Here is a 24,508-nt window from a genome sequence, read left to right on the forward strand (position 1 = left end):
CTCTTCCCCCTGCTGGTAATGGGTAAGGGTCCTACTGCATCTATTCCCCACTTCTCAAAAATGTCAAAGGCCAAAATTGTCTTGCGCAACTCTGGTTTTAAAACTCGTTTCCCAAATGCCTGGCACCTTTTGCATGAGCTACACCAGTGATGCACATCTTTTTGTATACTTGGCCATATGTAACCCTCCTGTAAGATTTTGTGCAATGTGATTTTAAATGCAAAGTGGCCACCGCATGCTTCTTCATGATTCTCCTCAAGCACTCTGTACAGCTCTTCCTTCCATGGTACACGCCTTAACACCAAGTCAGCCCCTTGCATGTATAAGGTGTCACCAATGAGCTTGTATTTGCAAGCTCTGCGTACAAACCCATATTTCTTTGCCTTCTCAATGTCCTTGGGAATGACTCCTGTCAACAAAAACTCTTCTTCCAGTGTCAGACTTTCACGACCCCGATAAAGTGGCAGATCTGCTTTTAACACATATAGCTCGCCAATCATTCCCTGTGCTGCTTCATGTGCTTCTGTATTAAGAGAACGCTCCACATGCCGAATGCCCCATGCTTCAAACTCCTTCAACAAGCTCTTGATCTTGAAACACTTGTTCCTCAATGCAGGGTTTTTGCTCTTCCATACTCCTAGTATTTGCTTTACCACCAGTAGAGAATCACCTCTTATGCATAGTCTCTTTACACCATGCTTAATGCAAATGTTTAGCCCTGCTTCCAATGTAGAATACTCTGCTTCATTGTTAGTATGAGCATCAACTTTGAATCCCTTTTTACAAATCAGCTTACCTTGCTGGTCATAAAGAGCTATACCACCAGAAGCTGCATCATGGCTCTTCCTGTATGAACCATCAAAGAACAAAACATGAGCATTGCTTACTTCTGCCACATTTTCTACCTTTCTAACACTTTCCTCTTTGACAAGCAGAGGGTTTTCCTTATAGGTTAACAAGTCTGCCAAAGTAGCTCTGTTGCTTTCTTCCACCAAGAAAGAGAACTCGAACTCCTGTAATTCAATCACCCACTTTTTCACTGCCTTAGACATGTTTACACCATTGATGAGCTGAGGCAAGAATGTGTAGCTAGTTAGGAATACAAATGGCTTTGTCAAAAGATATTGGCGAAACCGTCGGCAAGCAAACACCACACTTACCATTACCAACTCTATTTCTGACAGCCCCCTCTCTGCTACTAACTTTACCCTACTAGCACAATAGACGGGGTACATATATTGGCTCCCCTTCCCTTTTTGCAGCAACATAGCACCAATAGCATCCTCTCCTACTGAAGGATTCACATAAAAAACCTGTTCCCAATTTGGAGCCTACACCGCTGTCATCTCCCCTAAGACTTCTTTGACTCTCCGAAACTCCTCTTCACACTTGTTATCCCATTGCAAAGGATCGTGCTTTGCCACCTGTTGTAATGGATATAAAAGCTGTGAGGACAATGAAATGAATCTTGACATGTACTTTACCTTCTGAATGAATGTTGCCAACTGTTTTGTAGACTCTGGGGAAGGAAGAAGCATGATTGCCTTGACCTTGTCTGGATCAGCCTCAATGCCATTTTCTGACACCATATGACCCAACAATTTTACCCTTGGTTTTGCAAAGAAACACTTCTTGGGATTGAGTTGGCCACCACAATCATTATATCGTTCCAGCACCATTTCCAGCTTTTCACAGTGATCCATTCGTGTGCTATAGACACAAAAATCATCAATGAAATCTTGTACACATTTTCCAATGAATGGCAGAAGCGCCCAATTTGCTCTCTTTTGATAGTGAGCTGGACCATTTGTTAGCCCAAATGGTAGTACTGTATAGCAAAAGCAGCCCCATGGCGTAATGAAAGTAGTTTTCTTCTGATCCTCTAGAGCAATCTTCAACTGGAAATAGCCTGAAAACCCATCACACACACTGTATCTTTCATGACCCGCCACTGAATCCAGGATTTGATCAATGAAAGGTAGTGGGTATGGATCCTTCTTTGTGGCTGCATTCAAAGGTTTGAAATCCACACAAACCCTCCATTTTTCATCCTTTTTTGGAGTGACCACGACTGGGCTCACCCACTCTGTTGTCTCCACAGGGCATATAAAACCAGCCTTTAGTAGTTTGTCCACCTCTTCTCGCAAAGCCTTCATCTGTTCTGGACCCATTCTCCTTAATCTTTGACGTACTGGCTTGGCTCCTTCCTTTAGCTCTATGTGCAAATCTTCCCCTTTGAAGCCCCGAACTTCTTCATAAGATGTGATGAATAAATCTGGATATGTTGACAACATCTTTAAATACTTCTCCTTCTCCACCGACTGAGAGATCTGTGCTAATCATCCTGGCCATCAATTCGTGTTTCTCCTGCGGCTTCACCTGGGGTTGCATTAGCTCTTCAATCACCTCATATGGGCCCTTAGACTCATCTTCAATCCTCTTCATGGATGCGACTATGCTGGTCTGTTCAAAGTCCCTGTCCACCATCAGAAATGCCACATTTACCTCTCCCTCACTACTAGTGGTGGTGCCACTGTCCCCATCTGACACACTGGAAGACTCTTCACCACTTGAATTCTCCCCTTCTTCATAATCTTCATCTAGTGGCTTCCTGCTACTCATGTCAAATAATCTTTTGCCCCTTGTCTCCCCATATAAGCTGATTGTTCCGTGTCTCCAATCTTGAACGGCCCGCACGGCGCGTAGCCATGGTCTTCCAAGGATGATAGGATAAGCCCCTAATCCTGTTGGCATTACATGGAAATCTACTACCGTTTTGACTGCATAAGCTTCGATTTCCAAGCTCTTCACTACCCCTAGACACTTGATCTTTTGATGGTTTGCCAGTCGTATGCGGAATCCTGAAACTCCTTCTACTGTCAGGCCCATCTTTTCTACACATGTTTGAGTGATTACACAAATTTGTGCACCACCATCCACGTATCCCTGCCCAAGATTCTTCCTCTTGTGCCAAACATCCACTATGGGACAAATGTCTGAAGACTCATCAATGGCCAACACTCTCACTGACCCTCTGTTGGGTTCCTTCCCCAGCGGGGTGACTAGTTTCTTCCATTGGCGCTTCAGCTTCGGTATCATTTCCACTAGTTGTCCAAAGGTCACGTCTGCCTTCCTACTGATCAGGTCTTGTTTCAAGTCGTAGCTATCCTGCCCTTCCCCTAGTGGAAAATCTGAGACGTGAAATTTTCGGCGGGCTCTCCTTTTCCTTTTAGCTTTCACATCTTCACCCTCATGACTCTTCCCTTTCTTCCTACTGGGACCTGCTTCATTTCTTCCTTCTTTATCCTCTGTGGTTCTCTTCCCAATAGGCATTACTAATGTATCTTCCAACATTGCTGCCTTCTCCAAGGTGACCACACTTAACACTTTTGTCTTTCCCTTGTCCTCCTTGGTCAGTCCACTAGGTCCTGCCTCACCCTTAATCTCAATGCCATAATCATTTGACCGGTTCGGCAACTGTGCGGGCAATGGATACATATCTCCACCCATTCTTGGTGGTTTATCACATTGTGGGCTGATGTGGCCAAGCTCTCCACAGTTATAGCATGTGGGCAACTGCCTCCAACCCCTGCCGTTATTCTGTCCACCAAAACCATTCTTTGGTTGTCCTTCACCTCCTGGCTGATTTGCAAGTCTCACACGACCTCGATTATTTCCCACATTACCTAACATATTTAGGCTGAGATTCTTCATCAAATCAACCACTTGCCTCAAGTCTTGCCTCAGTTCATCATCTTGTGCTGCAGTAGTGACCATTGCTGGCACAACTTCAGTGGCTACTGAAACCGCATCTGCCGGATGAACCTCCTCTGGAACCCGACTTTGCATGGAATCCATTTGCTTCATCTCTGACACCATAGGTAGTGAGCTCACTCCCAATTGAGTTAATCTATTCAACTTCCACTCTTTGTTCCTTGCCACCTCCAATGCATCCTCGTATGTTCTTGGCTTCTTCAGTTCTACCCTCCAACGCAGGTTTTCCTTGAGGCAACCAAGAACCGATCCTTCTTCATCATATCCGGTGGGGGCACTTGTGGCTGCAAGGCTTGACACAAGCTCTCCCATAATATGGAAAACTTCTTGATGTAATCATCAATGGGCTCCGCTTTTCTTTGTCTCAATTCCTGTATTTCATGCCAAACTTTGTCTGGATCTTTCACCTTCACAAACTGTGCTGTTAAAGCCTGTCGGACATTATCCCATGTCAATGGCATAGGTGGATCAGCCCTCTGCAACTCCTCCTCATAACCCTTACACCAGCTCCGTGCATCACCCTTCAAACAGATTTGCAAAAGGCGTAACATTTGAGCGGGTATCTGGATATGGTTGCTTATGCACGCAACTTCCATGTTTTCTAAGAACTCTTCCACATTCTCATCACTTTTTTCATGAAACTCTGGATAAGGGAAAGCCATTGCTACCCAATCTATGATAAAAAAACCCTTTTGACACAGATGCAAAAACAAAACCCTCTACTAGCTCAATTCTCAGAAAAAAACTTCAAAACACTTTAGGTTTAGAAGAGGATGAACACATGCACATCAAACGAATTTGCATAGTTAATCATCGGAATTACCACAGGCAAAGGAGACTCCAATATTTCCCTCAGTCTTTCTAGCCCAAACATATATGCCATACGCTGTTGAAAGAAAATTTTTATGTCCACATGAACATTTATCTGAATTCTTTGGGTAAAATGGAAAGGAGTAAATTGAGGTCCATTGTGATTATCCATTGAGAGTGGCCATCCAACTCCCAATAGGCACGACTGGCTAATTTCCCAATTCTACTAGAATTTTAGGCAACACATCAACTGTGAAACGGCACCAATCCCAAGAATTTCAGCCTGTAAACCATTCTTCAGTTGGCTGTCAAATCAAGCTAATATAGCACAAATTTAGAAGGCATCTGTCACACAACTGTCCTGGCACAGCAGTCATTCACTGAGATTAATCACATGCACATGTTTTCAGTCTTGTAAACTGAAGGTTCTTGGAATGCTCCTCAGTGGGGGCACCAAAAACTGTGAAGGGAGGCGGAGAGACACGGAACACCTCTATAGCAATGCCTTTCCACAGTTCGGATTACACACCAACATCAAGAAAAAGGGGCACCAGTCAACTACTCAGTGAGCTGACACAACATTTAACATCTTAAGCATGAACTTTGTCTCTACCCTCATTCAATTTTCTAAGCAACTGGAGTAAGCCTTCATACATTTGATCAAGACATGCAAGGGGAGATGGGCACATCAACATCTGCCACCCTTTACTCAATTGATTCATATGCATATAGGGGTGCACCCTTATTATGAAATAGGCTCACAGCCATAAGCAAAAGCATCCACGTGTATCATTATACTGCCTTTGCCAATTTTCACGACCTCTTTGACTCCCCCTGCCTCTGAATTGGCCTCTTCCACCTGCGTGTTGTTGTTGTGAATTCTGGAACTGTTGTTGTTGTTGTTGCTGGCCATAATTCTAATTACCTGTTCGGGCCACCTCCTTGGCCGCGTCCACGGCCTCCTCTACCTCGTCCTCTTCCTGAACTTGTGTAGAAGGCCTGTTGCTCTGAATTGTTTTTGTTTTGTGAAGACTGTTGGTCTTCACCCAAGCTCTTCTCTTCTATAATCAACATAGACACCAAATCTGTGAAATTGGAAATGTTTTTCCGAGTCTGAATAAACGTCTTGAACGCCTTGTATTGTGGCTCGAGACCACGTAGACAGACTTCTATCTTATCATCATCATCTACTGAAACACCAATGGATGCAAGGGATTCTACAATACCCTTGATCTTCAATGCATAGTCATTCATAGACATACTCTTTTTTTCCATAGTATGAAGTTCATTCTTCAACTGTATCTTTCGTGCCTTGGTATTCGTTTCATAGAGTTTTACCAAGGTGTCCCACGCCTCCTTGGGGGACTTGGCATCCTGTATGTGCCCAATCATGGTGTCCTGTATACTGATAGAGAGCCAATACATAACTTTTCTGGCTCCTTGGTTCCAATCCTTGAACTCTTTCACATCTACAGCAGTCGGATTGATCTCCCGTATCTCCGGTGCCTTCTCATGCTCACCTTCTATATAGTCCCAGTAACCCTTTCCCATCAGGAAATTTGTCAACCTGAACCTCTAAGTATGGAAGTTGTTCTTATCAAATTTCTAAGCAACAACAATCTGGTTTATGCCCCATCATTTGACATCTTGCCAGACACACAAATTTACCATGCACAAACTGCTGTATTTTCTGCAGCGGTACTGTACTACACTCAAATGTCACAACCAGTGACCTCAATGTGCATACATACACCCAATGGCAACTGTTTGACCTCCTTGCATCACACACAATGTCTGCACAAGAAATTTGTCTTCCTGCAATTCTTAAAACAGAGTTCTGTAGAGAATCGCTGACTTACCTGAAGTGCTCGAAATCACCTGCCTTCTTGAAAAACGGAGGTCCTAACGCGCCCGAAACGCATTTTTGACCCGAAAAATGTAGTCCGATAAGACATAATAGTTGCCCTATAGCTTTACTCCCGCGAAGAAAGCTTCTCAATCAGAGATCGTTTGTCGGTGCCTCCGTTAGAGCTCCCGACAAGGGTGTAGTCAAATAGGGAAGAGTAGATGAAGCTCTTACCCTCGTATCACTTCCTATGCTTCTCTTGCTTGCAGCTCAGCCCTTAGCATGAACCAGGCTCTGATACCATGAGAAGATGCAGGGGAGAAGAGAGCTTGAGTTCTTGCAAGCACACACACACTTACAACACCATTTGTTCTTCTTTTACACAACACTCAACACACCATATACAAAGATATGAGTACACCATATGAAAAGGTACTCAACCAAATACATACTAGGGTTTTCTATAGTGTGAACCCAACTAAATGAACTGGCGCTTAACTATGCCTGTCTCTAGAATGGCTCTCACACAGCTTGTCATCCCACTGGCCGCATATCACCCATGATCTCACCAACCATGCCAGTGGTGTAAGTGTGGGGCATATCCCCCAGGCGGGTCATAATCAACTTACAATAATCAGGTGACCTTGCCAAGCTTGATTAATTAACATGAAAAATATAGAACATGGGAGTGGATGATAATGATTTCCTACACATTCATAAATGGTTGCAAAAGTGAGAGTAACTAAAAAAGAGGTTCTTGAAAAAGTCACAGAGCAATATTCCTTTGACTTTGTAAATTATGTTAGGAGATGTAGTTAAATTTAAACTACACTCTTGGTTCAAGATGTTGGTGGGCTAACCAATTTCACAAGTTTTAGGACTCTGTTTCAACAGTTAGTTATAAAAAAACCAAAGCAAAAGAAAGATTAAAGGTTCTATAAATAAGAAGGATTAAAGACTTTGCAAAAATTCACTTGCACTTTGTCCTTGTAAATAAGAAGGATTAAAGATTCTGTAAAAAGTCACCAACACTTTGACCTTGTTAGGAAATGTAGCTAAATTTGAACTAGGGCTCCTCTTTATTCAAAGAGGGCGACCCTTCATTTACATTTTACAAGGTCGATAAAAATAAAATTATGCTTTTAGGACTTAGTCTTCCCTTAGTTTCTAGAAATAAGGATCATCTAGCATTACTACTTTGAACACATTAAATAACCTCGTGAATCACATAAGTGATTGATGTGCATTTGAATTTTGTCATTCTATGTTAAAAAATGGAGTGGAATTATATTTCTTGGCATAGACTAATAGATGATATTTCTTGATTTTATTTGGCTCCCATTATAAACGTAATCATGTAATTACTAAACCAATGCATACAAATTAAGAATTCAAGAATCCAAATCCTGATAAGTAAACTATAAGAATCAATGTACAAAATCAAAGAGTTCTATAATACAGCCCATATATAAGTATTTTATATAAATACATGCATGTAGGTTGGTTAGGGCTCAATGTAAATATAGCACCATTTTATCATGAATAAGCAAGTTGAGCTACACACTAAAACTTTTGATTAATTGAACTTATTTTACACTACATGAGCTAGAATCCATGGAACAATAAATATCATTTGATTTTTACATATGGTTGTTATTTTAATATATACCAATATTAAGAAGTTACACACACACACACGCACGCGCGCACACACACGCACACACACACACACACACACACGCACGCACACACACAAAGGACTTTCTCTTAATCATAGAGACCTAAAAGGAAGGGAGAGGAGGAGTGTGCTTTTAGTATTTACTAATTCACACAAGGTTTGGGTTTACAACCTTCAAATTTGTTAGCTTTATCTTTGATATATTCATTATGGCATGTTACATTGTCTAGGGTTGTATTATTGGCTACACAACCCCCACTGCCATTTTATTTTGATGCCCCCTCACCTTCTTTATATTTTACACTTGACATTTTAATTAGATTAAGGGTTATTTATATTTGTCCATAGAAGGAAAAACATGTGATTCTTTTACTACTTATAAGGAAATAAATATAAGGTAGATAATTAGCTATATGGCACTTGGAAATTAATTCTCTATGCTCTAAATATGCTACATAGGTAACAACTGGCTTATGTTTCTAGGGCCCTCTTTATATAGCATAATCATGTTTGAGCAACTCAAATGAGCTCCAAGGCCAAAATTTTCTTGAACTTCAATATTGAAGGCCTATAAAGTGCCTTTCTCTTTAAGTGAAACCCGTTACTTAAGAAAATTAATTTGGGGTGGCCTTCTACTAAAACCCAATTTATAAACTGAGCTTTCAAGCCCACTAAAGCCTTCATAATTTAGCACTACTAGGATCGATTCAAAGTCAAATGGTGGAAATCGATAGGGTATACAACAATTTGTACATGCAAGCCTTCTAAAACAAAGGTGATGCAAATGGCATCAATATTGCTCTACTTCTTTTTATCTTGCCACATCCTAGTCTATCACACATGAATGGGAGAGGGAATAATAATTTTATTTGAATACTAATGGTGATAGTGAAAAAATTTCTCGGTGATACTTACTGTATTTATTGAACATAGGAAAGCATATTAAGTCAACCTTGCTAAGCACAAGTAATAGTCATGTACCTATTCCTCTACTTTTGCTTTTTGCTGATAACTTTTATAGTGAACTTGCTTAATTTGTACACCTACCACAAAAAATAGTTTAAAAAATAACATTTCTTAGCTTTATTCATTCAAACAAAATTATTTCTTAAACACACCTTGAATGATGTTTGATGAGGCACTTGAAAAAAAAGCACATAATTTAATATACTTTTTGAGGTAATGTGTTATGTTTTGTTCATTATAATTTGTACATAATTTAATATAACATTTGAGATCATGGGTTATGGGTTATTCATTATGATTGTAATACTAAACTTTTACATAATAATGTGTTATGTGATATTCATTATGATTTGTAATACTAAACTTTACATAATAATGTGTTATGGGTTGTTCATTATGATTTGTTCTCTAAGTTATAAATTATATCAAGGGTGCTTCACAAAATACTTTTTTCTCTATGCTCTTCTTGAAAATTGTAAGAATGTACTTTTTTATGGATAAATTTTATTTTTTGAGGCTCCTTATTTTAAAAGTTAGTCCTAAAAAGTAATACATGACCCTAATTATAGTTAAATGTAGCAATTTTTTGGTATATATATTTGTTTTAAACAAATCAAATGACAACATTCTAGACAAACAAACCCCTGAAAACCATTTAACACTAGTTGAATATTTTTTTTAAAAATAGCAATACTTTAACTATTGCAATTGAAGATATCACTTTTTTATATTGAGCTCCACTACACAAAAAGAGTTTTAAGTGATCAGGCTTTAGCATGTCACAAGATACTTTCATTATATGACTCATTCCCATGTGAAATCTTCTTTGAAACTATAATATTGTTGTTTATTATGATGAATCAAGTTCTTGCCCTCAATAGTCCATTCAATGGCACCTTTTAAATCTACCAAAATAGTATATATTTTTAGTTTTCAGTACATTTTAAATCATATTCATATAGAAACGTCTTGTTGGAATTTGAAAGAAAATGTATTATACCAACTTTCCATGTGTTAGAGTAGAGACAAAGGTAGAAACACCACACACAGAGATGCAACAATCAACGTTACATATGTTGCTGTCACACGGAACCCTTTAATCTTCTTGAAGAAAATAATTAAAAACTCACAAAATACATCAAAAATTAAAACAAAGACTTTGAATTAAATTGAAAATCAAATCACATAGCATAAATAAGGCAAGAGAAAGAATAACATCACCATCAACACAAGATTGGGTGCAATCTCCCCCCTCCCACCCCCCCTCACGTGTGTGGCTCTACTCCCACACGTGGTATTTAAATCATATTAATAAATTTAGCCCTTGGAGCCATATATAGCATAGCTTTTTCCAAAATTGGGCTTTTACAAAATTGAACCTTAGTTCAATGCTTTTAAATCATCTCATAAAAACTAAACCTTGCCCAATTAAAATTGCTAGTGGGCCTTGTTACATAAAATGACTATGTGCACATATACACCTATTTATTAATCTCGTGTCCACTTGCATATTCCATTAAACTGAATCCTGCACAAATTAAATTAAATATATTTTTGTAAGATTATTAATTCATCAAAAATATGAATAAACATATACCTGGTAACAGTCCTCTCGTTTGGGGAAGCAATTGTCCTCAATTGCGTAAAGAAAATGCTACAACAACAAAAACAAATCTCGTGCGACACCAAAATTGGTGATGCTCGCACCATCATCAAATCACAAATAATAAATAATAATGATATGATATAGACAAGATCCCTTATGTGTGACACACACACATTGCTCTTCACCATTTATGTAAACATATCCTAGTATGATACATTGATGGGCACAAACTTAGCATATATCCACGACTTGTTTCACTATGATGAGAGTATCGCTATGTACACATCATCTAGCATGGTGTGAGTTTCCACTTGTTACACTAAAATGAGCATGGCACATCAGTTGCATAAACCACTTGTTTCACTTCGACCGTGGGCAGTTGTAAAGCATAGTCCACTTGTTTCACTTGACCACAATACAGTTGTCAAGCATGGCACTATATACACCCATCAAGCATGGTCTCAAGCTATGCCAATACCACTAGGTAATCAATATTTAATATGGAGTCACACACGATACCAATTCACTAGCATGGCACACTAGTGTCCAAGCATCCTCGTACAACTAAAGGATGGACATTATGTAACACCCCCCTGCTTAGATAAGCAACTGACCTGAAATGCTTGTTTGCTTATGTGAGCAAAGAAGATCAATTGTCATATAATATATAAATTTAGTTGGGTTCACACTATAGAGAACCCTAGTATGTATTTGGTTGAGTACCTTTTCATATGGTGTACTCTTATCTTTGTATATGGTGTGTTGAGTGTTGTGTAAAAGAAGAAGAAGATTTTCAGCCTCTCACCTTGTGTGTTCTCTTTTAGGGTTTTGTGAGTGTGTGTGTGCTTGCAAGAACTCAAGCTCTCTTCTCCCGTGCATCTTTTCATGGTATCAGAGCCTGGTTCATGCTAAGGGCTGAGCTGCAAGCAAGAGAAGCACAAGAAGCGATACGAGGGTAAGAGCTTCATCTACTCTTCCCTATTTGTGTTGGCGACTACACCCTTGTCGGGAGCTCTACGGGAGGCACCGACAAACGATCTCTGATTGAGGAGCTTTCTTCGCGGGAGTAAAGCTATAGGGAAACTATTCTGTCCTATCGGACTTCATTTTTCAGGTCGAAAATGCGTTTCGGGTGCGTTAGGACCTCCGTTTTTCAAGAAGGCAGGTGATTTCGAGCACTGTGGGGTAAGTCATCGATTCTCTACAAAACTCTGTTTTAAGAACTACAGGAAGACAGATTTCTTCTGTAGACATTGTGTGTGATGCAAGGAGGTCAAACAGTTGCCATTGGGTGTATGTATGCACATTGAGGTCACTGGTTGTGACATTTGAGTGTAGTACAGTACCGCTGCAGAAAATACAACAGTTTGTGCATGGTAAATTTGTGTGTCTGGCAAGATGTCAAATGATGGGGCATAAACCAGATTATTGTTGCTTAGAAGCTTGATAAGAACAACTTCCATGCTTAGAGGTTCAGGTTGACAAATTTCCTGATGGGAAAGGGTTACTGGGACTATATAGAAGGTGAGCATGAAGAGGCACCGAAGATACGGGAGATCAATCCGACTGCTGTAGATGTGAAAGAGTTTAAGGATTGGAACCAAGGAGCCAAAAAAGTTATGTATTGGCTCTCTATCAGTATACAGGACACCATGATTGGGCACATACAAGTCCCCCAAGGAGACGTGGGACACCTTGGTAAAACTCTATGAAATGAATACCAAGGCACGTGGGACACCTTGGTAAAACTCTATGAAATGAATACCAAGGCACGAAAGATACAGTTGAAGAATGAACTTCATACTGTGGAGAAAAAGAGTATGTCTGTGAATGACTATGCATTGAAGATCAAGGGTATTGTGGAATCCCTTGCATCTATTGCCGTTTCAGTAGATGATGATGATAAGATGGAAGTCTGTCTACGTGGTCTCGGGCCACAATACAAGGCGTTCAAGACGTCTATTCAGACTCGGAAAAACATTCCCAATTTCACAGATTTGGTGTCTATGTTGATTATAGAAGAGAAGAGCTTGGGTGAAGACCAACAGTCTTCATAAAACAAAAACAGTTCAGAGCAACAGGCCTTCTACACAAGTTCAGAAAGAGGACGAGGTAGAGGAGGCCATGGACACAGCCAAGGAGGTGGCCGAATAGGTAATTAGAACTATGGCCAGCAGAGCAACAACAACAACAATCCCACAATTCACAACAACAACACGCAGGTGGAAGAGGCCAATTCAGAGGCAGGGGGAGTCAAAGAGGTCGTGAAAATTGGCAAAGGCAGTATAATGATACACGTGGATGCTTTTATTATGGTAAGCCTGGACATGTGCAAGCAGATTGTTATAAGAAGCAGGCTGACATGCAAAATGGGAAATTACAGCAAAACAACTATGCATCCTCGAACAGAAATAATGAGGATGATGAAAGGTTGTTTGTTATGCAGCATGTCGTTAATGCCATGTCTGAAAATGTAGAAGCAGCACATAAAGATGATGTATGGTACGTTGATTCAGGTGCTTCGAACCACATGACAAGTCATGGGGAGTGGTTCAAGGAGATGAAAACTCTTGAAAGACCACGCTTTGTGGAAACAGGGGATGACACTACTCATCCAATTGCCCATGTTGGAGATGTGCCATTGTCTATGCAGGATGGCAAAGTGAAGTACCTTGCAGATGTACTTCATGTTCCGAACATAACAAAGAATCTGGTTTCAGTTGGCCAGATGATTGAGAAGGGTTTGTAGGTTCGGTTTATTGGGAAGACCAGATGATTGAGCAGGGTTTGTAGGTTTGGTTTATATATTTTCGTTTAACCGTGATGGCTGTTATGTTGAAGACTTTAAAGACAAGTACAGGTTAATTGCAAAAGGCAACATAGTGGGCAGAATGTTTACATTGAATGTAAACATGCCTGAAGTGAGTGCTACAATGTTTGCAAATGGTTTAGGAATTGTTGCAGACACAGACATTTGGCATAAAATAATTGGACATGTGAATGTACAGAGAATGAAGTCTATGTAGAACTAAAGGAATTGTGATAGGGCTGCCAAAGTTTAAAGTTGAAGTTATGTAGAAAATATTTGAAGCATGCCAATTTGGAAAGCAAACAAAGCATGTATTTCCAGGTGATAGAAATGTGAGCAGAAATACACTAGATATTGTGCATTCAGATGTATGGGGTCCTACGAAGACCATGTCTATGGGAGGCTTCAGGTATTATGTGACATTTATTGATGACCACACAAGGAAAATATGGGTATACTTCATGAAGGAGAAGAGTGAGGTGTTCACTCACTTTTAGAATTTCAGAGTTATGGTTGAAAAGCAAACACGAAAATATATAAAGTGCCTAAGGTCAGATGGAGGGGGAGAGTACTTCTCCAATGAGTTCTTTGATTTTTTGAAGAAGAATGGTATTCGGAGACAGTTTACATGCAGATACACACCGCAGCAAAATGGAGTTGCTGAGCAAAAAAACAGGCACATTGCTGAGATTGCGCGAGCATTGGTGGGAGAGAAGAATATGCCGCATAGCTATTGGGATGAGGCTATTTTTACAGTAGTTTACATCATAAACAGGACTCCAATTGCAGCCATACAAGATGTAACTCCAGACGAGAGGTTCACTAGCAAAAAACCTGATTTGTCTCATCTAAATGTCTTTGTATGCATTGCATATGTGCATGTGCCAGATGAGCTGAGAACTAAGCTGGATCCAAAAGTTAAAAAATGTGTGTTTATTGGGTATTCCCTTGAGCAAAAGGGATACAGGTGTTATAACCCTGCTACACGTGAGTTGAGGGTAAGCAGGGATATTGTTTTTGATGAGATGAGCAGCTAGTATGCTGCTGAAAAAGAAGCTGTTGGGGCTGATGTGAGTGGAAATGTGGTTGCATAGAATGCAAGTCAGCAATCACAGTCTTTGAGTGGACCAGGAGAGTCCTCATCTAGTGGTTCAGTTGATAGACCATGGAGTGGCAGGCTGCGTCATAATACCAGTCCTGCAAATGTGATTAGTACATCACATAAAGGCAAAGAGAAAGTGATTGAGCTCCTTAGTATGCCTGACATTTCTGCAGGGCATTCTCATGTTGATGGTGGAGAGTCTAGTGGCTCAGAGATGAGCCTTGATGAGGATCTTGGGATACCAGCTATGAGAACACCTGGTGTAAAGAAGGCTATGGAAGCCATGAATGCAAAGCTGCGAAGATCTGGGAGAGTGAAGAATCCTATGCAGAGGTTTATCTATGATGGTTATGTGGCACATCACTATGCATACATGGCAAAAGTTGTGCACGTTGTAGAGCCCACATGATTGATGAGGCTGTTGGAAATGTGTGTTGGGAGAAAGCTATGGATGAGGAGATGGATGCACTATATGGAAATGAGACTTGGGATTTAGTGCAATTGCCTGAAGGCAAGAAAGCCATTGGATGCAAGTGGGTGTACAAATTAAAACATAATAGTGATGGAAGCATAAGCCGGTACAAGGCTAGATTGGTAGCCAAAGGATATGCGCAGACATATGGCATTGATTATGAGGAAACTTTCAGCCCAATTGCCAAGATGGCAATAGTGAGAGTTGTGATAGCAGTGGCTTCGTCAAAGGAATGGTCTTTACATCAGATGGATGTAAAGAATGTATTCTTGCATGGGGATTTGCAGGGAGAGGTGTATATGTTGCAGCCACCTGCATGGGGATTTGCAGGGAGAGGTGTATATGTTGCAGCCACCTGCATGGGGATTTGCAGGGAGAGGTGTATATGTTGCAGCCACCTGGTTATGAGGATGTGAGTCACCCCGAGCATGTTTGTAGGTTGAAGAAAGCCTTGTATGGCTTAAAACAAGCACCAAGAGCATGGTCTGACAAGATTTCTGAATATCGTGTCACTATTGGCTTTCATGTAGCCAATGCAAATTTCTCGCTGTATGTGAGACACAGTGATAGAGGGGTTGTGCTTGTTGTCATCTATGTAGATGATCTGATCATTATGGGGGACCATGATGCAGAGATCTTTGATGTAAAGATCTTGCTTCTTAGACAGAAGTTTGAGATGAAGGATCTGGGGGAGCTCAGAAATATAATCAAGCTATAATTAATAACAATCATGATCTTTTTTATACTTAGAGATAGTAAGAAAGAATAAAAAATACTTATACAATCTACCACCAATGGTTACTAAATAATAACACAACCATATTTATTTTCAAAGGAGCTTATGCTTTGGGACACATTTAATAACCTCATCGAATACTTGTCGTGCTTGATCTCTATCACCATGGACATTATAGTCTATTTCATAAGGATCAATCAAGCCCAGGTTTTCTTGAATAATCATGAGCATAATATTTTCATCTAATTTATTTGAATCTAATCGTATAGTAATTTGGAAAACATCGTTCCAAAATTAACAGGAATAACCGGCCATGTCCTAGACCAACTTGGAACATGGAAATAATGACACTCAAACTCAGAAACCAAATTCACCCTTTCCTCAAAGGAAAGAGTGCTTCTCATGTGCTAAAAAAAAATGCAAGTCACCTCTTCCATCTGTCAATCATATATACAATTATATAAGTAAGTAGAAGCATGAATACTATGTACGTTGATGTGTGTTAAATATACTAATGCGAATACATTGTGTGTGTACATGGATGTGTGTTAAATATACTAATGCGAATACATTGTGTGTGTACATGGATGTTTGGACCTATACATTTGGGTGCTTAAACTTTGTGTGTGTAGATGTGTGTTTAATTAAAGACACATAAGTACACACCCTTTTTCTAGCTTTGTGAGAGTGTTTGAGAGTTTCTCTATACATATAAACACAATATTAGATAATTTGGGAAAAATCCCATTCCCATTTGAAAAATGGGAGCATGGTGAACTTGTCCAAAATTTTGTCAAAACCCCCTCATGTGACATATCATCGAAAAGATCTTGAAGAGTAGAATCTAAATCTATGATCTTCGACAAATTTGGAGTTAGTATGTTTAAGATATGTCCTAAACTATATGGAGTAATTGATTCCCAAAATGTGAGATTTTTTCCAAATTACCTAATATTGAGTTTATATATGTATATGTATGTATATATACATACATACAAATGTACATAAATACATATTGATATATACATAAATATATATCAACACATAAATAAATAATACACACACATAAATTATATAAGTATACATATATATGTACATATAAACACAAACATAAATAAATCACACACATACACATACACAAAAAAGAGAAATATAATGAAAGACATATTTAAACTTCAAGAACACACAACAACAAACACACACACACACACACACACACACACACTTTTCTATTCTCAAAACTAAAATATTTTTCTCGCCAAAATTAGACTCTCTCTCTCTCTCTCTCTCTCTCTCTCTCTCACACACACACACACACACACACACACACACAAACATGCAGTTTCAAAATTTTTTAAAAAAATTATTTTATAAAATGCATAAATATATTTATGATTATTACGGGTGGTTGCAAGATCAGGGTGCCCAGTTTTGTCCACTCAGGCACCCTGTAAACAGTAAAAAAACAGGCATTTGTTTACCTTTAGTGGCTAATCTCTCCTAGTAAATGAAGGAATTTCGTTTCAAGTTCTTTTGTTGGAACATAATATTCAAAGTTAGAAATATGGTTGCATAATTTGATTAAGCATTAGATAATCAAAAGTCCTCATTTTATTAGGTACAAAGTCAATGTGTACACCCTGTCCCAAATTTGAACTGATTCTATAAAATGCTAATATCTTTTACATATAAACTCATATGAGATTCCCATTTTGTACCTTAGATCTTCACATAATATGGAGCTTAACTTGATTTTTTGAGAAAATTTTAAGATATTCTTCTATTTTCTTTAAATATTTCAATCTCTTTAAAGTGTTATAATATACGCCACTTTTTGTACCCACAATAGCTACCACTTAAAATCGTCAATCTTGTAGATCAAAAGAGTGGGTAGATACTGAGACATTAGTAGAATGTGGTGGTTAGTAAAAATTGAAAATCCAATGGTTGGATTTTTAATGATCTCTTTTTTAAAATTCTTCCAGACTATCAGAAGGCCTGCAAATATTAATAATCTAATTAGTAAAATTACATTTTTGATGTGAATCATCTAAAACCTATAGGGACTAGTGTACTTGTAATGGTGCATCTATGGAAAAATAAATTGGATCACTCAAAGAATGGAAAGATCATTTGTTTATCATTTCATCATATTTTTGATTAATTTTGATTAATTAGACTAATTTATATTAATTTAAGTTATATTGGGTTAATTTAAGGGCAAGCGTATTTTCTATTATTTGCTTGATCTCATTTTAAGTACCTTGCTCCCCCCAAAATTTGCTCTCCAAGCATTGTCCCAGTCCAGTATAAACTGGATAAAACTGGACACCCTGATCTTGCAACAACCCTTACACACACAAATATATATAATAGAATTATATATATATATATATATATATATTAACACACACAAATAAATAGCACACACAGAAGATAACTATAAATACATGAATTATACATACATACATACATACATACATACATACATATATATATATAATTATTACACACACACACACACATATAAAGATCAATATAATTACATATATATGTATATGTATGTATATATACATACATACAAATGTACATAAATACATATATATACAAACATAAATATATATCAACACATATACATAAAAGATAAATATAATGCAAGATTTAGAGAAGAAGACAATGGACCTTTGCTAAGATGATGCATGAAAATGATAATAATGTGTTTATTGATACACATGATGAACATTATCACCATGAGGAGGAGGAGGACATGGTTGACATAGAGTTGGTTTATATGTATACATATACACACAAATATCAACGCATAAATAGATTATACACACACACACAAATTAAATTTGTATACATATAAATACACTCTATTTTAAATAACACACACACATACACACTCTATGCCCTCAATTAGATGGAGTTTAGTTAGGAGTTTTTTTGGCAGTTTACCCTTGCTTGCCTACTCTCGTGTGTATGTACATGTGCACATGAATGTGTGGGTGTGTGTATATGCATGTATGTGTGTGCATATATATGCACATGTGTGCTTGTGTATGTACACAGTGTAAATAAGGAGAAAGAAGTGGGCACTGCTAATGAATGATGAATTATATGAAATCATATTACTATACACAAAGCCTATGCTTATGAGGGATATGATTTGTCAAAATTACTCTAGTAAGGATAATTACTCTTTGAGTGGTGATACTGTTTATTAAATACTTCTTTTTAAGGGATGAACAATTTAAAAAAAACAACTCTCAACTTACATACAAACTTTACACTCACAAACCCCCATAAAATACACACTCTCCTCTCTCTCTCTCTCTCTCTCTCTCTCTCTCTCTCACACACACACACACACACACACTATTTCAAAAACGTGTGGGTGTTTGCATGTATGCATGTATGTGTGTGCATATATATGCACATGTGTGCTTGTGTATGTACAGATGTGGGGGGTCCACATAAATGAATTATACACACATAAATTATATAAGTATACATATAATATATGTATATATAAACACAAACATAAATAAATCACACACACACACACACACACACACACACACACACACACACACACACACATACCCATAAAAGAGAAATATAATGCAAGACATATGCAAACTTCAAGAACACACAACAACAAACACACACACACACAAACACACACTTTTCTATTCTCAAAAATAAAATATTTTTCTCACCAAAATCACACAGTCCCTCTCTCTCTCACACACACACACACACATACAAACACACACCCACATGCCGTTTCAAAATTTAAAAAAATTCATTTTTTATTTTATAAAATACATAAATATATATATGATTATTACACACACAAATATATATAAGATAATTATATATATATATATATATATTAACACACACATAAGATAACTATAAATACATGAATTATACATACATACATACATACATATATATATATATATATATATATATATTACACACACATAAAAGATAAATATAATTACATAAATATAACATATATATATGAGTGTATATATACATATATATGTATATATATGTATATATACATACATGCAAATGTACATAAATACATATATATACAAACATAAATATATATGACACATACACATAAATATAATGCAAGATTTAGAGAAGAAGACAATGTACCTTTGCTAAGATGATGCATGAAAAGGATAATAATGTGTTTATTGATACACATGATGAACATTATCACCATGAGGAGGAGGAGGACATGGTTGACATAGAGTTGGTTTATATGTATACATATACACACAAATATATATCAACACATAAATAGATTATACACACACACACACACACAAATTATATATGTATACATATAAACACACTCTATGTTTAAATAACACACACACATACACACTCTATGCCCTCAATTAGATGGGATTTAGTTACGAGTTTTTTGGTGTTTTACCCCTGCTTGGCTACTCTCATGTGTATGTACACATGTGCACGTGAACGTGTGGGTGTGTGTGTGTGTGTGGGTGTGTGCATATATGCATGTATGTGTGTGCATATATATGCACATGTGTGCTTGTGTATGTACACATGTGAACATCGTGTGTGCAGGTGTGTGTGTATGTGTGTGTGTGTGTGTGCATGTGTGTGTGTGTGTGTGTGTGTGTACATGCATGCGCTCTTATGAAGTGTAAATAAGGGGAAGGAAGTGGGCACTGCTAAAGGATAATGAAACTTGCAGCATTGTGTGCTTCCATGTAGAGCAACATGTATAGATCTATTATGTTGTTAACATAGATATTCATGGAAGGGGTATGGAAAATGCAATTGATTTTCAAAAAGAGTTTTTTAGTTTCATTATATTCAGAATGTTCTTGATCGATTTCCTGATATATCAGTCTTATTGAGTGCTTCAAAGCTTTGTCACCTTGTTCCTTCCCTATTGGTATGGAGCTTAAAAACTATGGTTTTGACAAGATGATAAGTCTCTTGCTTCTTTCTATGGCGAGCCAAAGTTGTTGAATGGGGGAGCCAATGGATCCTCTCATTGCGAGGATATCTTGTAGAAAGGAGTATGAGTTGTGGAAGCCACAAGCCCCATAGGAATGGAAAGGTATAAGTCTGAAAGACACATGGATTTCTATTGGTAGAAACTCAACCACCACTGCTAATAAGTATCCCATCTTGTTGAAGTTGGCTCACCTTGTAATGCTACAATGTGCTAGTGCATAGTCGCATGTGAGAGAGGTTTTAGTGTTCAAAATATCATCAAGACTAGGCTTCACAGTTGTTTGAGAACTAAAAACTTGGATGCCTTGATATGTGTTTCCATTGAGAGTCCACTACTTAAGGATTATGCATTTGATGATGTAATTGGCATATGGAAGAATGGTGCCGGAACAAGCCGCCATATTTTTAGTGAGTCAAGAAGGTAAGAAATCTAGAAATCCTAAATCCTTGTTTTTTCTGATGCTAACCATTTTCATAGTCTAAATTCTATGTGGCTCCTGTGATAGGGTGAATAGAGTCTTGATGCAAGATTGATATAGATGCTTGAGTTTTCAATGGTAAATATTTATTGTACTTTAAAACTTCTAGTTTGTGAAATAGTTTCATTAGGTAACATAGAGGAAATTTATTGCAGATTGATTAAGTTTTACAATTTTTGGTGGCTGATTAGGTTTTTTTTTCTAAAAAAGAGACTTCTATTAAGTATGAAAAATTTTACAAAAAGGGAGATTTCAGAACCAAGCAAGGGGGAAATCTTGACGAGTCTGGTGCCTTGTGCTACCAGTAAGGCCCCATATGGAATCCAGTGAAAAAATGCCATCATTAGGTTTTTCAACTTTTGATGGTTGCAGACAGCAAACAGGAACTTGCAAGTTGCATTTTAGAGATTTTTTTGTTTGATTGATGATGGTTATAGAGATGGTAACTTCGTTGTAGTATGCATGTGTGAATCTTGTTAGATTGGTGATGGTTATTGAGAGGTTACATAGCTAGAGCATGCATGTGGGATGGATTCATGTTTGCAAGTAATTTTTTAGAGTGAAAATGCATATGCTTTTGAAGCTTCTCTTGTGGCTTTTCACACTAATTGGTTTAGATCTCTCAATCATGATTTCTCTTTGCTCTTATGTAAAACATCTTAACGGGTTGAAGCTTTAGTGTCTTGGAAACAAGAAGGTGCAATCTTCTCATTTTTTTAATTAATGCGTTTTGGTCTTAATATGTTCTATTGTTCTAGATTTGCTCTTAATGTTTATCATTTATGTTTTGTATTCTTACTGATATTCTCTTATTGTAGGGAAAGAGAATAGTTGGTTCACTTGTATTAATGATTGCACTTTGTGTAGTCTTAGTGAACCAAATATCCCTTTCTCATAGAGACCTAGGCGTAACCATGTGCGTCCAAAGCCATGATGATGGGGTTCGATTCCCCAACTCTATTTGAATCATCCAAGGAAGCGGATTTACTCATAAGACTTTTAGACTACAGAACCAAGAAAGCAAGCTACAATGGATTATGTGTACATGATGTATTACACACTTCAAGTAATAAATTAATAAGATTCAAGAACCTTTTATGATGCATTATCATGTCACAAATTCTTTATTCTTTTAAAAGATTGGAGTTAATGCTCAAGTGTTTGTCTCTATTACGGCATGTTACATTTTTGGAATACATCAATGGGAGCTAGAGCAAGGTAGTGAATTTCAAACTCATGTTGCTAAATTTTGATTATACCTCTTATGCATGCACTCAAAAGAGGTACTTTCTTTGAAAAAAATCAAACTATTGTTTATTTTTCGTATATTAGATGTGGGCAGTGATTTTAGGATATTTTTTGTAGTGAGGCTTTGAAATTGATCTGTCTTTACGGAAACGAGGAGCGCGGTAGTTACTACTAGCAATTACAATGCATGGGGGGCACAAAGAGTTCTTATAGATTGAATGTGTGCCACCCTAAGGTTGAAACGTCATGGCCGAGCATGACTCTGTGTTTCTCGACAATACTTACTTAGAGCGCTACAGCAATCTGAGGAGGGAGGCGGCTTTGCGCTGAGCGCGGGGCGTTCCATTAGCAAAGACAATGTGGCAAAGCTCGCGATGCAACTCTTCATCTCTTGCCCGACATCATCCAAAACCACATTGCCATTGACAATTGTATAATATTTTTTCCCATCGCGTGTGGAATGTGTGTCGAAACTTCGTGTGATGATCACAAGCGTGGAGTGCTTCTAGTGCTAGATGGGAAAGGACTCTCACGTGGGGGCGTAGACCCATCCGTGCCCCCACTTGGACAACAACCGCCTCCACCTTCAGCACTCGAGCGTTGGACGAGCGACTTGGGGGAGGGGTTCTGGCAGCTCTTCATGGGGTTTCTATTGGTAACCACCCCTCCCCCAAAATATTGTTGTGCCATCACTCTTTGCTCAGGCATGGCTTGTGCTAAAAAACCCATAAATTGGTCAGGCGAGATGGCATATGGAGAGAGGGATGGAGAGTAAGTCGGTGTCTCATTTGGAGTGTGGGACATGTCTCTACACACACATAACAAAGCCTACATGGGCACTTGAATAAGAGCATACACATGAATAAAAGCACACATCTCACAATTTTTGGATGGTCTGATACGAGCGTATCAAAACTTTTTGTGTAAGTGATGATATCATATGCAATTAGTGAGTTATGTACCTTTATATGCATTTTCTTAGCTTGTCTATTTTGTGTAACAGCTTTTTGAAACATCAAATATTGCCAGAAGATAATGAGATACCAGTGGACCGTAGTCGAGCAAAAACAATGTTGAACTCGATTGGCATGGACTACAACACACACCATGCTTGTCCAAATGATTGTGCTCTTTATTGACAAGAATATAACAATGCAGTACAATGTCCAAATTGTGGTACATCGAGATATAGATAAGATGTGCAAGGAGAAAGGGTACCAGCAAAAGGTTTACAACACTTTTTCATCATCCCTCAGATTAAAACAATATTGAAGTGCAAATCCATTGCAGGATTGATGACTTGGCACCGTAACACTAGGTACACAGATGGTGTTATGCGTGTGCCTGCAGATTCCCCTGCATGAAAGCACATTGAAGAGAATGGGTAGCCTTTCAGGAGGAGGCTTGCCATAATGGATGGAGTGAATCCATTTGGTCTACGAAGTCCATCATGGAGTACATGGCCTGTTTGTCTAGTTAACTATAATCTTCCACCATGGCTAGCGATAAAAAAAGGGCATCTTTTATTGTCTTTGATAGTTCCTGGAAAGTACAAGGTGAAGAACATGGATGTGTATGTAGTGCCTTTAGTTGAGGAGCTTCGTGTTCTATGGGAGGGCATTGAAGTTCATGATATTTCTAAAAGGTTTGGACAACGTGTGTTAACATTGAGAGGAATACTTATGTGGACTATGCATGATTGGCATGGCTATTGAGAGTGCTCTAGTAATACTGTAGCTTGTTAACATATTATGTTAAGTCATGATTGTCATCCAAACTTACCTGCTACAATCTTTTTTGATGTTCTACAAGGCTTTCAGTGTCAGGGTATAATGGATGTCCATTAGGTGGGCCGCAACTTGAGACTCGGTACTCAAAGTCTATGAAGACGATAATTTTTCACTAGTTTTTAGGAATTTTTTGAAATTTTTAATTTACCCCAAACGCATTTAGAATACGAACGGTC

This window comes from Cibotium barometz, chromosome 11 (genome assembly GCF_041138505.1).
Source record: "Cibotium barometz isolate CiBa-2024 chromosome 11, ASM4113850v1, whole genome shotgun sequence".
Classification (NCBI taxonomy): Eukaryota; Viridiplantae; Streptophyta; class Polypodiopsida; order Cyatheales; family Cibotiaceae; genus Cibotium; species Cibotium barometz.